The sequence below is a fragment of the Pleurodeles waltl genome, chromosome 12, assembly GCF_031143425.1.
Source record: "Pleurodeles waltl isolate 20211129_DDA chromosome 12, aPleWal1.hap1.20221129, whole genome shotgun sequence".
NCBI classification, from domain to species: domain Eukaryota; kingdom Metazoa; phylum Chordata; class Amphibia; order Caudata; family Salamandridae; genus Pleurodeles; species Pleurodeles waltl.
In genome coordinates this window covers 183,439,469-183,454,166 of record NC_090451.1, presented here as the reverse complement: position 1 = coordinate 183,454,166, position 14,698 = coordinate 183,439,469, and positions in this window count along the sequence as shown.

Sequence of the window (14,698 nt, the reverse complement as noted above, 5' to 3'; positions counted from 1 at the left end):
GCACCGCTGAAGAGGGCCCCGCCGTGCAGAAGAGCACTGCTGAACAGGGCCCCGCCGTGAAGACAGGCACCGCTGAAGAGGGCCCCGCCGTGCAGAAGAGCACCGCTGAAGAGGGCCCCGCCATGCAGAAGAGCACCGCTGAACAGGGCCCTGCCGTGAAGACAGGCACCGCTGAACAGGGCCCCGCCGTGCAGAGGAGCACCGCTGAACAGGGCCCTTCCTGTCAAGCACTGCTCCGCTGGGCCCCTCCTGTCAAGCACCGCTCCGCTGGGCCCCGCCGTCTCAAGCACCGCTCCGCTGGGCCCTTCCTGTCAAGCACCGCTCCGCTGGGCCCTTCCTGTCAAGCACCGCTCCGCTGGGCCCTTCCTGTCAAGCACCGCTCCGCTGGGCCCTGCCGTCTCAAGCACCGCTCCGCTGGGCCCTGCCGTCTCAAGCACCGCTCCGCTGGGCCCCTCCTGTCAAGCACCGCTCCGCTGGGCCCCTCCTGTCAAGCACCGCTCCGCTGGGCCCCGCCGTCTCAAGCACCGCTCCGCTGGGCCCCGCCGTCTCAAGCACCGCTCCGCTGGGCCCCTCCTGTCAAGCACCGCTCCTCTGGGCCCTTCCTGTCAAGCACCGCTCCTCTGGGCTCTTCCTGTCAAGCACCGCTCTGCTGGGCCCCGCCGTCTCAAGCACCGCTCCGCTGGGCCCCGCCGTCTCAAGCACCGCTCCGCTGGGCCCCTCCTGTGAAGCACCGCTCCGCTGGGCCCCGCCGTCTCAAGCACCGCTCCGCTGGGCCCCGCAGTCTCAAGCACCGCTCCGCTGGGCCCCTCCAGTCAAGCACCGCTCCGCTGGGCCCTTCCTGTCAAGCACCGCTCCGCTGGGCCCCGCCGTCTCAAGCACCGCTCCGCTGGGCCCCTCCTGTCAAGCACCGCTCCGCTGGGCCCCGCCGTCTCAAGCACCGCTCCGCTGGGCCCCGCCGTCTCAAGCACCGCTCCGCTGGGCCCCGCCGTCTCAAGCACCGCTCCGCTGGGCCCCTCCTGTCAAGCACCGCTCCGCTGGGCCCCTCCTGTCAAGCACCGCTCCGCTGGGCCCTTCCTGTCAAGCACCGCTCTGCTGGGCCCCGCCGTCTCAAGCACCGCTCTGCTGGGCCCCGCCGTCTCAAGCACCGCTCCGCTGGGCCCCTCCTGTCAAGCACTCCCCAGGATATGGCAGTGGGCATGGTGGCCCCTTCGTGGGTCTTGCGTCGTGGACTCATGTGGCTGAGGTGCACCCCCTTCCCTTCCCCCTGAGGTGCCTGTAGTTTTGTCATCAGATGCCCCTGCAGTGTTCTCTACAAAGGACTCAGGTCTCGTGTGTGGGCTTTGCCGCCCCGGAAAAGGTGGCGGATTGGTGGGTCATGATAGTGTGGGCGGTACATTGCCTGCCGCCTGGCTGTTGGCGGTGACCGCCGCGCTGTTTGTCGGTCCCGCCGTGGCGGTCGGAGTGTTAAAGTGGCGGGCTGTGTTGGCGGTTCCCGCCAGGGTCAGAATTCCATTTTTTGGACCGCCGGCCTGTTGGCGGTTTGGCCGCCGCTTTATCACCGACCGCCAGGGTTAGAATCACCCCCAAAGTGTTTTGGGCCCCCACTCTTTTTCTCAGTACCCTTGGACAGATCACACCAAAACTTTCCAGACAGCAGCTTACATGACTGGCAAATTTTTTGGAAAGTTTGGTGAAGATTCATCAAGTGGAGCCAAAGATAGGCAAATAAAACAATGCTTTTTCTATTGAAACATGGTCCTAACTATAACTACTTAGCGGTCGCCACTTGGTAGTTCTAGTTAGGACCATATTTTCATGGAAAAAAAATTCTTTGAATTGCCTGTATCTTAATCACCCTTTGACAAATCTTCACAAAATGTTCCCAAAAAAGTGGCCCAGTGATTCTTGTTGCGCACGGGAAATTTCAGGGTGATCCCTCAAGTGGGGGCCAATAAAAAGGGGGCTTAAAAAACATTGGGGGTCATTACAACATTGGCGGTAAAAGGCGCTCACCGCCGTGGAGAAGACCGCCAATAAACCGCCGCGGCGGGGGTAATCCGCCACAGCTATTATGACACACATCTCTGACTCCGCCGAAATTCAGACACCCACACAACTCCGCCACACCAAAGGTAAGTGTTAAACTGGCGAAAACAAAACCTCCACCTCCACGCCAACAGAAACACGCCCATGCTATTACGACCCACGAATCCACACGGCGGTCTTTCAACCGCGGTATTCCATTGGCGGTACACACCGCCGCGCTCAAAATACACACACATCTCCAATGCACCGGTGCATTGGACAATTCGAAATATACACACCTGAAACACATACAAACACCACTCCCACCAACACAATATAAAACGCACACCCACATCACCCACAAACCCCTACGACCACAATTCACGGACGAAGGCCCGAGTGACAGCACAGCCAAGACAACACCACCATACAGAGGCACACAACACCCTCACCCACACAACATCCACGCACAAAACACCACACACCACTACACATCACCACACACATCAACACTCACACTGCCCCACACATCACACACACCACCCCATATCATGCCAAAGACACCCCCGCTTCTCCGAGGAGGAGCTCAGGGTCATGGCGGAGGAAATCCTACGGGTAGAGCAACAGCTATTTGGCTCACAGGTACAGCATGCCTCCTTAGCCAGGAAGATGGAGCTATGGCGCAGAATCGTGGACAGGGTCAACGCTGTGGGACAGCACCCAAGAAATAGGGAGGACATCAGGAAGAAGTGGAATGACCTACGGGGGAAGGTGCGTTCAATGGTCTCCTGGCACAACATCGGAGTTCAGCGGACTGGCGGCGTACCCCCCCTCCTCCCCCACAACTAACAACATGGGAGGAGCAAGTCTTGACCATCATGCATCCAGAGGGCCTCGGAGGAGTCGGTGGAGGATGGGACACTGGTAAGTCAAATCTTAACTATCATATCCCCCACCCTACATGCATGCTATCACACACCCCCACCCTCACCCCCTCCCCTATCACCCCAAATCGTCACTACTGTACTAATAACACAAACCACCCATCCCAACACCAAGCCCTGCATGACACAACTAAGCATGGACACCCCTCACTAAAGCATGCCCACTGCACATACCCAGAACTACCCCCTAACCATCATCACACAAGCCCCCACACAGGAATGCCTGCACTGGGGTACACAGACACTCACCCATTGCACACCATCACACACACAAATGCATTAATCATGCTCTTATGCCCCTGCAGGAACCCAAAGGACCGTCACCACACCAGAGGGTCCAGACAACACGACTCCACCCCCAGAAGAGGCCCACAGTGACGATAGCAGCTCTCTCCTACTGGATCCTGATGACCAACCTGGACCATCGTGGGCCTCGGGACAGTCGGTTTCCCTTGCACAGGCACAGCCCAACACTGATCTTCCACCCTCTGGTAACACCAGCACAGCACCCACCCAGCAGGCCCAAACCTCCGTACCCAGGAGAGGTCAATCAGCGGTGTGTCCACCACTACAGGGAACCCATGGTAACCCACCACCCCAACAACAACAGGGACCTGGGGGCAGTGGTAGTGGGCACACAATCCAGGGGACGGAGACACAGGAACACAGGGGAACTGGGAGGGCTGCTGTGCGACAGGGGGCGGACAGGCCAAGGGAACCCACTCTCCACGAGGCCCTCACCTCCATCATGGGAGCATACCACCACTCCCAGCAGACAATGGCGACGGTCCTGGTAAAGTTTCAGGAGACCCAGTGCCTGCAGGAGGAACAGTATTTGGGGTTCAGGGAGGAGCTCAGGACCATCAGCTCTGCCCTGGGCACCATCGTAGGGGTGCTGAAGGACATACAGCAGACCCTGAGGGACACCGTGGCACTCCAAGGGGCCCCTGACACTAGCCAGGACGATGAACTGCCCACCACCTCCGCCGGCGCTAGTGGACAGGACGCCCTGCCACAGGACCACCACACCAGCACCCCACCCCCTGCAGACGGACAACCACCATGCAAGCGGTCCCTGAGAGCCAAGAACAGGACAGAGCAAGATGGCAAGACCCACGCCAGGAAATGAGACCACCCTGATTGTCCCCCACTGACCCACTTTGTTACCCTGTCCATACTTGAACTGCCCCAGCTCCACTTCCTATGCCCATATGGGCAGTGCACCTGTGAGACTAATAACCTGGACTCTACCATGGACATTCCTCCGCCCATCCTCATTTTACAACCCTCTCCCATTTCTGAGCACTTCAATAAACACCCTTGAAACACAAAACAATCTGGTGTCAGTCTATGATTTGTTAAAATGTAATATCTATGACAATGTCAAAATGTGTTGTGAGATATAAAGGCAACATACCAATGTCACACATCAAAAGTCCTTGAAGGATGCAAGTAGATGACACACGTAGGTAACCACACCTGTGAAACCGTAATGGAAAGAAACAACTCAATTACCAAATAATCCCTTAAATTTACACACAGGATAGAGGAAGACGTGTGACAGTGAATGTAATGTTCAAACCGAAAATGTTCTCACCTGTGTGTCACTGGAAATATTGCTGTATGACTGACTCCCTGTTGTCGTTGTCTTCTTCCTCAGCTTCCTCCTCATCACTGTCCACAGGCTCCACAGCTGCCACAACACCGTCATCTGCACCATCCTCCTGCAGAAAAGGCACCTGGCATCGCAAAGCCAAATTATGAAGCATCGAGCAGGCGATGATGATCTCGCACACCTTCTTCGGTGAGTAGAATAGGGAACCACCTGTCATATGGAGGCACCTGAACCTGGCCTTAAGGAGGCCGAAGGTGCATTCGATCACCCTCCTAGTCCTCCCATGGGCCTCATTGTACCGTTCCTCTGCCCTGGTCCTGGGATTCCTCACTGGGGTCAATAGCCATGACAGGTTGGGGTAACCAGAGTCCCCCAATAGCCATACACGGTGCCTATGGAGTTGACCCATCATATCAGGGATGCTGCTATTCCGCAGGATGTAGGCGTCATGCACTGAGCCAGGGAACATATCATTAACCTGGGAGATGTACTGGTCTGCCAAACAGACCATCTGTACATTCATGGAATGATAACTCTTCCTGTTTCTGTACACCTGTTCACTCCTGTGGGGGGGGACCAGAGCTACATGGGTGCCATCAATGGCACCTATGAAGTTGGGGATATGTCCAAGGGCATAGAAGTCACCTTTAACTGTAGGCAAATCTTCAACCTCAGGGAAAATGGTGTATCTCCTTACGTGTTTCAGCAGGGCAGACAACACTCTGGACAAGACGTTGGAAAACATAGGCTGGGACATCCCTGATGCCATGGCCACTGTTGTCTGAAATGGCCCACTTGCAAGGAAATGGAGCACTGACCGCACCTGCACGTCAGGGGGGATTCCAGTGGGATGGCGGATTGGTGACATCAGGTCTGGCTCCAACTGGGTACATAGTTCCTGGATTGTGGCACGGTCAAACCTGTAGGTGACGATTACATGTCGCTCTTCCATTGTCAACAGGTCCACCAGAGGTCGGTACACTGAGGATTCCGCCATCTTCTCACATGTCCCAGCTGACGCGCCTACGAAGGACAACAGCGACGAAAAAGTAAATTTTTCTCCAGGTATGTACCCACAGTTACACAGAAGACTACACCAAACACAAAACCCTTCCTGTATGTGTGTTGAGTGTAGGCCTAGCTATGTGTGACGCAGAGGTAAATTAAGCCATGTGGGCCCCTGAAATGGCGGCTGCCTGACCTCTAAACTGGGACAATGGGATTGTGGGGTAACAGCGCTGGCATTGCACACCATCGCGGTAGGCGGTCGTAGACCGCGGCGCAATGCTGCATTGGTTAACATTGGACCATGTGGATCCAGGAGCCAATGAACAGGTGCGCCGGCGGTGATGATACGCACCTCCGCAGACGTCACCGCCATTTTCTATCTGTTCAATCACTAGATACCTGACCAAGAGAGGACCTACACTGCAAGTGCTGCTGTGACCTCGGTCTGGAAGCGACGATGGCTGCTGCGTCTGGGGAAAGGGCCCCTGCCTTCACTGCTCAAGAGTTGGAGAAACTGGTAGACGGGGTCCTCCCCCAGTACACGCTACTCTACGGTCCTCCAGACCAACAGGTTAGTACACAGGGAGCACGTTGTATGGGCTAGGCCTGGGTGGAGAGGGCTGGTTGGAAGAGGGAAGGGGGCAGAGTTCAGGGAACATTAATGCATGTGAATGAATGGGCCACATGGCCAGAGTAAAGAGGGGGCCATTCACATCGACGGTGCAGTTGGTAATGACTGTTCCTCTTCCCTTGTGCATGTCATGTAGGTCAGCGCCTACCAGAAGAGGGACATTTGGTGTGCCATCACCAAGGAGGTCCGGACCCTGGGGGCCCACCAGAGACGGGGCACCCACTGCCAGAAAAGATGGGAGGACATTCGCCGCTGCAGCCAGAAGACGGAGGAGGCTCAGCTGGGGATGGCCTCCCAACGTGGGTGGGGTGCCCGTCGTACCATGACCCCCCCTGATGTTCCGGATCCTGGCGGTGGCCTACCCGGAGTTGGATGGGCGCTTGAGGGCATCACAGCAGACACAAGGGGGTGAGTACAACCTCATTCTGCGGACTTTGCGCGCAGTAGAGGGGTCTGGGTGGGGGAGGAGGCCTGTGGGTGTACCTAGGCCAGCCAGAAACACGAAGACTAGGCCCCTCTGTAATGCAGCCCATGTGGCACTCTACCCCACCTCAGTAGAGTGCCAAGTACAGGTATAGTTGCCCCTGTGGCATCCATGTGTGCAGATGTCCACCATAGCTATGTAGGCCATATCCCAGGAATTGCATATGCAGAGGCCAGGAGCACTGCGTAATGCAGGGGGCTGCTGTGTCTGTCTTGTCCGCCAACGGTAGCGGTATGCCATGCACTCAACCTGTTCTTCTTCTGTCTCCCCCCCCGTTTTTTGCTCTCCCTGTTCTTTTGTACATCAGCATCATCAGGCGGAGGTACAGTGGCACCGGAGCATGAGGGAGCTGCATCCCACATGGCCATGGAGGGCCACACCACGGACTCTGAATGCACCAGTGGGACGGAGGGCGAGGGGAGCTTCACGTCGGCCACCGGATCACCTACCAGCGACACGGACTCGTCCGCCGATGGGGGCTCCCTTGTGGTGGCGGCACCATCTGTGCGCCCCACTTCTACAGGTACAGCCGCCACCTCCCCTACCAGCACCGCCCTCCCAGCAGCCCCTCAGCCTTCGCCCCATGCCCGCTCACCCAGGAGGGTGGGCATCACCTTCGCCCCAGGCACCTCACGCCCTGTCCCAGTCACCCCTGCTGCCCTCAGTGAGGAGGCCATTGACCTCCTCAGGTCACTCGCTGTTGGGCAGTCTACCATTGTGAATGCCATCCAGGGTGTAGAACGAGAGTTGCAACACAGTAATGCATTCCTTGAGGGCATTCATTCTGGTCAGGCTGTCCTTCAGCGAACCCTGCAATCTCTGGCCTCAGCACTGATGGCAGCCATTGTCCCTGTGTCTAGCCTCCCCCCTCCAACTTCCTCCACCCAGACCCAGTCCCCTGTACCCCAGCCTATCCCAAGCACACCATCGGACCAGCATGCACACACCTCAACACACAAAAGTAGCTCAGGCAAACATAAGCACCACACAACCCACAGGCACTCACACAAGCATCACCCACATGCAAAGACTGCAACATCCACTGCCTCCACTGTGTCCCCCTCCTCCTCTTCTCCCTCCTCCCTCCCAGTCTCATCTACACACACACCTGCATGCACCACATCTACAGGCACCATGAATCGCAACAGGACACCCAGCACCACAAGCCTCTCACCTGCACTCACCAACTCCACTCCCATTTACACGTCCCCTGTGTCCTCTTCCAGTGTGTCTGTGACGCCCCTTCCCAAAGTACACAAACGCTGGCAATCACACACCCAACATCCATCCATCCACCTCACGACAGCCTCCAGTACCTGCACCTGCACCCAAATCACCTAAAGTGACACCTCCTACAACCACCTCCTCTTCCTCCACTCCCAGACCCCCTCCGACTACCCATCCCAGTGTTCGTCAGAAACTGTCCCTCTGTAAAGTTGACCTTTTTGCCCCCCCCCCCCTCCAATTCATCAGTCCCGTCGTAGCGCCTCAGCCAAAAAGCCTCCAATACCAGTGGTGCCTGTTCAAGGTATGTGGAGTGCACTGGCCACCAGGGCAGGCAGTATGACCCGGAGCCAAGGCACTGGCAGCCCACTCCCTGTAAAGGCTCTGAAATTGGAGAGTGGACGACGGGACTGTGTGAAGATTCCTGGTGGGAAAACAACTCACAGGGGTTCCAAGGGGATTGGAGAGTCAGCTGTGACTCCACCAAAGGTGGGGAAGGGCCAGAGGAAGTCTGCCCAGCCTGTTGTGAGTATCACGGCGGAGAAGGGCGGCATCATTCCCGGCGGTCAAGACGCCACCGCCAGCACCGTTGTCACTGGTCCGGAGACCACCACCGGAGTCATAGCCCAGGAGGGCCCAAGTTTCGTCACTGGTCAGGAGACCACCGCCGGAGTCAGTGCCCAGGAGGGCCCAAGTATAGTCACTGGTCAGGAGACCACCGCCGGAGTCAGTGCCCAGGAGGGCCCAAGTATCGTTACTGGTCAGGAGACCACCGCCGGAGTCATAGCCCAGGAGGGCCCAAGTATCGTCACTGGTCAGGAGACCACTGCCGGAGTCAGTGCCCAGGAGGGCCCAAGTATCGTCACTGGTCAGGAGACCACCGCCACCACTGGAGTCATAGCCCAGGAGGGCCCAAGTATCGTTACTGGTCAGGAGACCACCGCCGGAGTCATAGCCCAGGAGGGCCCAAGTATTGTCACTGGTCAGGAGACCACCGCCGGAGTCAGTGCCCAGGAGGGCCCAAGTATCATTACTGGTCAGGAGACCACCGCTGGAGTCAAAGCCCAGGAGGGCCCAAGTATCGTCACTGGTCAGGAGACCACCGCCGGAGTCAGTGCCCAGGAAGGGCCCAAGTATTGTTACTGGTCAGGAGACCACCGCCGGAGTCATAGCCCAGGAGGGCCCAAGTATTGTTACTGGTCAGGAGACCACCGCCGGAGTAATAGCCCAGGAGGGCCCCGGCTGCCACAGCCCAGGTGGGCTATGAGGGAACGTCATGCCACACACCAATGCCCAGTCTAGGGAACGTCATGCCACACACCAATGTCCAGTCTAGGGAACGTCATGCCACACACCAATGTCCGTTCCAGAACCGCCATGACAAAGCACCGCTGAACAGTCCAGAACCGCCATGGCAAAGCACCGCTGAACAGTCCAGAACCGCCATGGCACAGCACCGCTGAACAGGGCATGCACCGGGTAAGAATGAAAAGACCGCCACATCAAGCATCCTTATCCCATGTGCAGGTGGGACAGTGACGGGACAGGAACTTTCACAGGGAGACTAATCCAGTCTGGGCACCAGTCTCCCTCCAGAGCCACTGGCGGATGTTATCTACTTGCGAAACTGTGGCTTTGCACTCCCCAGGATGGCACAGTGGGCAAGCCACACACTGTTGAGACTTGAGAGACTGTGGCTTTGCACTCCCCAGGATGGCACAGTGGGCAAGCCACCCACTGTAGAGACTTGAGAGACTGTGGCTTTGCACTCCCCAGGATGGCACAGTGGCCAACCCACCCACTGTAGAGACTTGAGAGACTGTGGCTTTGCACTCCCCAGGATGGCACAGTGGGCATGGAGCCCCGTCGTGGATCTGGCTCTGCAGTCATCCGGCTGAGGTGCCCCCCTTCCCTTCCCCCTAAGGTGCCTGTAGTATTTCTATCTGATGCCCCGGCAGTGTTCTCTCCGATTGTGGTCTGGTATCTTTTGTGGGCCTCGCCCATGCATTTTTGGACTAGTGGTGCACGGACATTGATATGTGCATATCTGTACTACTTCTCGTAAAGTATATATTTCTGCCTGATTTTCGTATATAGTTGTATATTTTTGCAAGACATGTATATTGCTACATTACAACATTTGAACTGATTTCGCTTTGTCTTTGCATTCTTCCGGGGGGATTGTGGGTTGTTACTGTGATTTTTGTGGATGCATTGGTGTGTATGTTGTAATATGCGAGGGTGGGAATGTTTTGTGGGTGTCCCCCTAACTTTTGCCTCCCCCATGTCGTAGGTGCAGTACTCACTGTTGTCTTCGGCCGCGCCGCTGTTGTTCTTCGTAGATGAGTAGGAATACAAGGGCCGGTAGAATGTGTAATTCGGGCTCCATGGAGTCCTTGTTGCTCATGGGATGTGTTCAGGTGAGCGTTTTCTCATTGCAGATACTGTTTCCGCCGTGTTTTTATCCACGGTGAATCCACCCCGGAAAAGGTGGCGGATTGGCCTGTTGTGATACTATGGGCGATACATTGTCTTCCGCCTGTCTGTTTGCGGTGACCGCTGCGCTGCTTGTCTGTACCACCGTGGCGGGCGGTGTGATAAAGTGGCTGTCTTTGTTGGCGGTTTCCGCCAAGGTCATAATTCCCTTTTTTTGTCCGCCGGCCTGTTGGCGGTCTTACCGCCGGTTTAATACCGACCGCCAGGGTTGTAATGACCATCATTGTGTTTCCCATGTTAATGTCCATAGGCCCTGTCAACATGTCTACAGCCTGACCCACTGGACTTAATTACACCTAAGCTAGCTGCTGGTATGCAGATCGTTTAGTTGTTTAAAAGATATTTAAGGGCAAATAAATCTGTATTTCTCTGGCGTGCGAAACAAGCGTTGCCATTAGCTGACCGCAACCTGACTAGAAAGTTGCGACTGCCATTTTATTTCATGGAAGACTGTCCCTGGGGGTGAAAATTCAAACTGAAAGTGGCATAAGGGGTCAGGGTGAAGGTACCCTGGCCCAGGGGTGTGAAATAGGCATGGTTTGGAGACAAATTATAGGTTTATTATAATTTTGCATCAAAGCACACAATATTTGCACATTTTCATTCATTATTCGCAAAATATTCGCAATCATAGAAAACCTGAAAGAAAAACCACATACTCATTCATACACTAATTAATTCACTCATACAGGCACTCAGAAGCTGAGGCCCCCACTCAGACACTCATGCGCCCATTCAGACCCACTCAAAGACTCGCATAGCCACTTTCAGACCCACTCAGACACTCTTGCACCCACTCGCACATCCACTGACAGAGACAGGCCCTGTGACCAACTTGAGTGGGCATTGTCAAAGACTATGCGTGGCGCGGGGTTGGGTGGTTATAAGGGCTTCGGCCGTGCGCAGTGGGGGTTGGAATAACATGTGGTAATTCAAATTCCTTTATGTTAAAAAAATCATAGAAATTCACTGAAAAAAACAAAGGTTACAGGGACGTTATAGTTAGGAAATAGAATTTAAGAAGAACATAGCATTTCACGTAAAAAAACGAAAGTTTACAGGGATGTTATTGTTACTCACATTTTAACCGTACCAAACTATAGAAATATACCAGTTATAGTCAGAATTACCTGAAGTAACTATAACTCGTGCTCTAAGGCAACTATAACTTGTGCGCCCTCTCAATGCACTGCTAATTACCCCACAAATTACGGCACTAATGACATCTTTGATAATGTCATTGATAATATCAATGTAATATTTGCACTAAACTTTTTGACGAAAAAACAGTGCATGGCAGGGGCAAAGGTTATAGTTACTTGAGTTAACTCTGACTATAACTGGTGAATTTCTATAGTTTGGTACTTTTAAAATGGGAGCCTAACTATAATGTCCCTGTAACCTTTGGTTTTTAAGTAAATACATATGTCAATAAAGGCCTGGAACTAACAAAAATAAATAATTAAAATATCTAGTAAAGTAAAGGAGAACAGCATGGACTTGAACCAATTGAGAAACAGCAAGAATATTACTATGAAATAGGTTGATAAAAGCAGTAGCGTCGTCATATGGTCAAAGGGCAAATAGAAAGTAAGAAGCATATTGATAGTTGACTGATGAAAAATACTTCAGGAAGCTTGTAGAAAACCCGCTGAAAAATATAGAAGAGATGCATGTGGATAAACTTGCCTACTGGAAGGATTCAAGCTTCTTGAGTGGGGACAAGTTAATATTTCTAATGGAGGACTTTCCAATAATGCAAAAATTTACTTCCTTCTAAAAAGTGCACAAAGGTGCTAAGAATACCCCGGGGAGTCCCTTAGTTACCAGCATTGGCTCCCTATTTGAAAGAAAATCTAAATATGTGCGTACATTCCTGGCACCTTTAACTAAACAACTGAACCCATATTTATGAGACACTAAAGACTTTTGTGTCATCTACAGAACATGTGTTGGCAGTGCAACTACTACATGGCCACAATGGATTTGACCTCACTTTATACCTGCATTAGGGTTGGATCAATGCAAATATTTCCTTAAAAATGTGAATAGCAACAGATTGGAAAAAAAGGATATGATGCTCAAGATGATTGAAATCATACAACCTGTGGCACTGATATGAGAAATAGCTTTGCCCCCGCCACCGGAATCTCACTACGAGCTTGTGGGATGAAGACTTTGCTTGGGAAGGAAAAAAATGAAAAATCTCGACATACTATAGGTATTTGGTTATGTTACATTGACAACATTTTCCTAATATGGGATGGTAACAAGAGAATATACACTTGTGTACATGAAAAAAAGAGAAAATTGAAACCACAATTTATAGAATAAGCACAGCCACAAACCGTGAATTACATACTTCGAGTCACCATGATCAAAAACTAAAATGGAACATACCATTTAATGAAATGCTGAGGGTTGCAGGAAATTGTTCAACAGAGGAAGAATTCAATACAAACTTATGTTTAATTAAAAGGAGAGTGTTATCACCTGGGTACACATAGAAAGTGATTCAGCAAGCAGAAGAACAAACCAAGACAGTAAAAAGGGAAGAATTGTTGCATGCAAGAACAGGTGGAAAGATGATATTGAGATCATAATGATAATGGCATACCCAAAGGATCCAAAAAGGTCAGGGGCACAATGAAAAAACACTGGCACACTATTGCTAAAGGATCCAGCCTTAAAGGAAAGGATTGGCATATTTCCACTAATAAGCTCTGTCTCAATCCTCCATGCTCACAAGCAGCCAGTTTAAAAAGGAAAAACAAAGAAAGGATTGACTTGGATAGGCAAAAAGAAAAAGAATTTAGGGGAAATTCCCCACATATAAGGTGTATAAACATGGGATAGCCACAAAAGAGTATGACGTTAATGGGAAAAAAATTCAATTGGAAAACACACTGTGTGTCAAAGTGAACTTGTGATTTACATCTTCAAATGTCCCTGTAACATGTTCTATTTTGGAAGTACTACATGCCCACGTCATAAGAGGATCCTAGAACATTTATAGGTAATTACAAACAAGGACATAAATTACCACAATGCATTGCATTATAAAACTGTACATGGTTGTGATCTAACATCTGTCATTTTAAGTATTTATTTGATGGAGATATCAATCAGATGAGAGGACAGAATAAAGGGCTTAAGACAATTAGAATAAAAAGATATAGTGAATTGCAAAGCAAAAACCCCACGTGGACATAATCAGGATGAGGAATTAAATTTACATTTATAAATGTGGGTTAATGGGACAATAATTCCAGATTTGGGGGGTTGGCCATCAGATTGACAGGGTTATTGTTTTCAGCCCCATTCTGAACCCTTTGACGCATTAGGCTGAATTGGTTGGCTCCTTTAACATTAACCATTTATTAGCTGTATGGTGTAATCTACTATAAGGAGTAAAATCGGAAGGAATGTTATCACTAATATGAACTAACTGGCAGCGTACTAGTCATTAGAAGGAGAGGATATTTTGCAGCAGTTCACACATTTACCCACTAGAGGGTAGGATTTGATAAAAATATGAAAATGTGATTATCCCTTAGTAGTGTAATGAATTTGTGATGGAATCTGGAGTAGGCAACTAATACTACTTGTCTCAGAATGCCTGGTGCTAAAATTATATCATGTACATTGTAGTGCTTTTTTGTGATTAACTACAACCCCCCATGACATGAGCACCATAATGATAGGAGACACTCCACTTAGGTAGCATCGTGGTTGGTAAATGTGATCTTGCTCATGGTCCAAACATGTTATTTTGTGTTGCTGGATTAAAGGAGGTAATGAAGTGAAATCACATCCTAGAGTTCGGCCTATTTTGTATTGGAATACAGATATGTGTGTGTGTGTGTGTGTGTGTGTGTATATATATATATATATATATATATTCTAGCTGACAAAGCCAAAGGTAACATGGACGTTAACGCGTTATAGTTAGGTTCTAAATTTACTTGTACAAAACCATGGAAATTCAGCAGTTCTAGAGTTATTTCAATGAACTATAACTCGCGCCCTTGCCATGCACAGCTTTCTTATCCATAATGTTATTTCAAATGTTGCAGTGATAACAAAGATGTCAAACAAGATCTCATCAATGACATAATATGTATAGTAATCCCCAGGGGATGGGGTCCCCATGGCCAAAAGTAGCTTGGGGAGGGGGGCCGAGCTCCCCCACAATAGATATTAACTGAACGAGGTAGCACTTACTACCTAACCAATAGAAAGTGCCCCAAGTTGGGTAGACATTTTGTGCA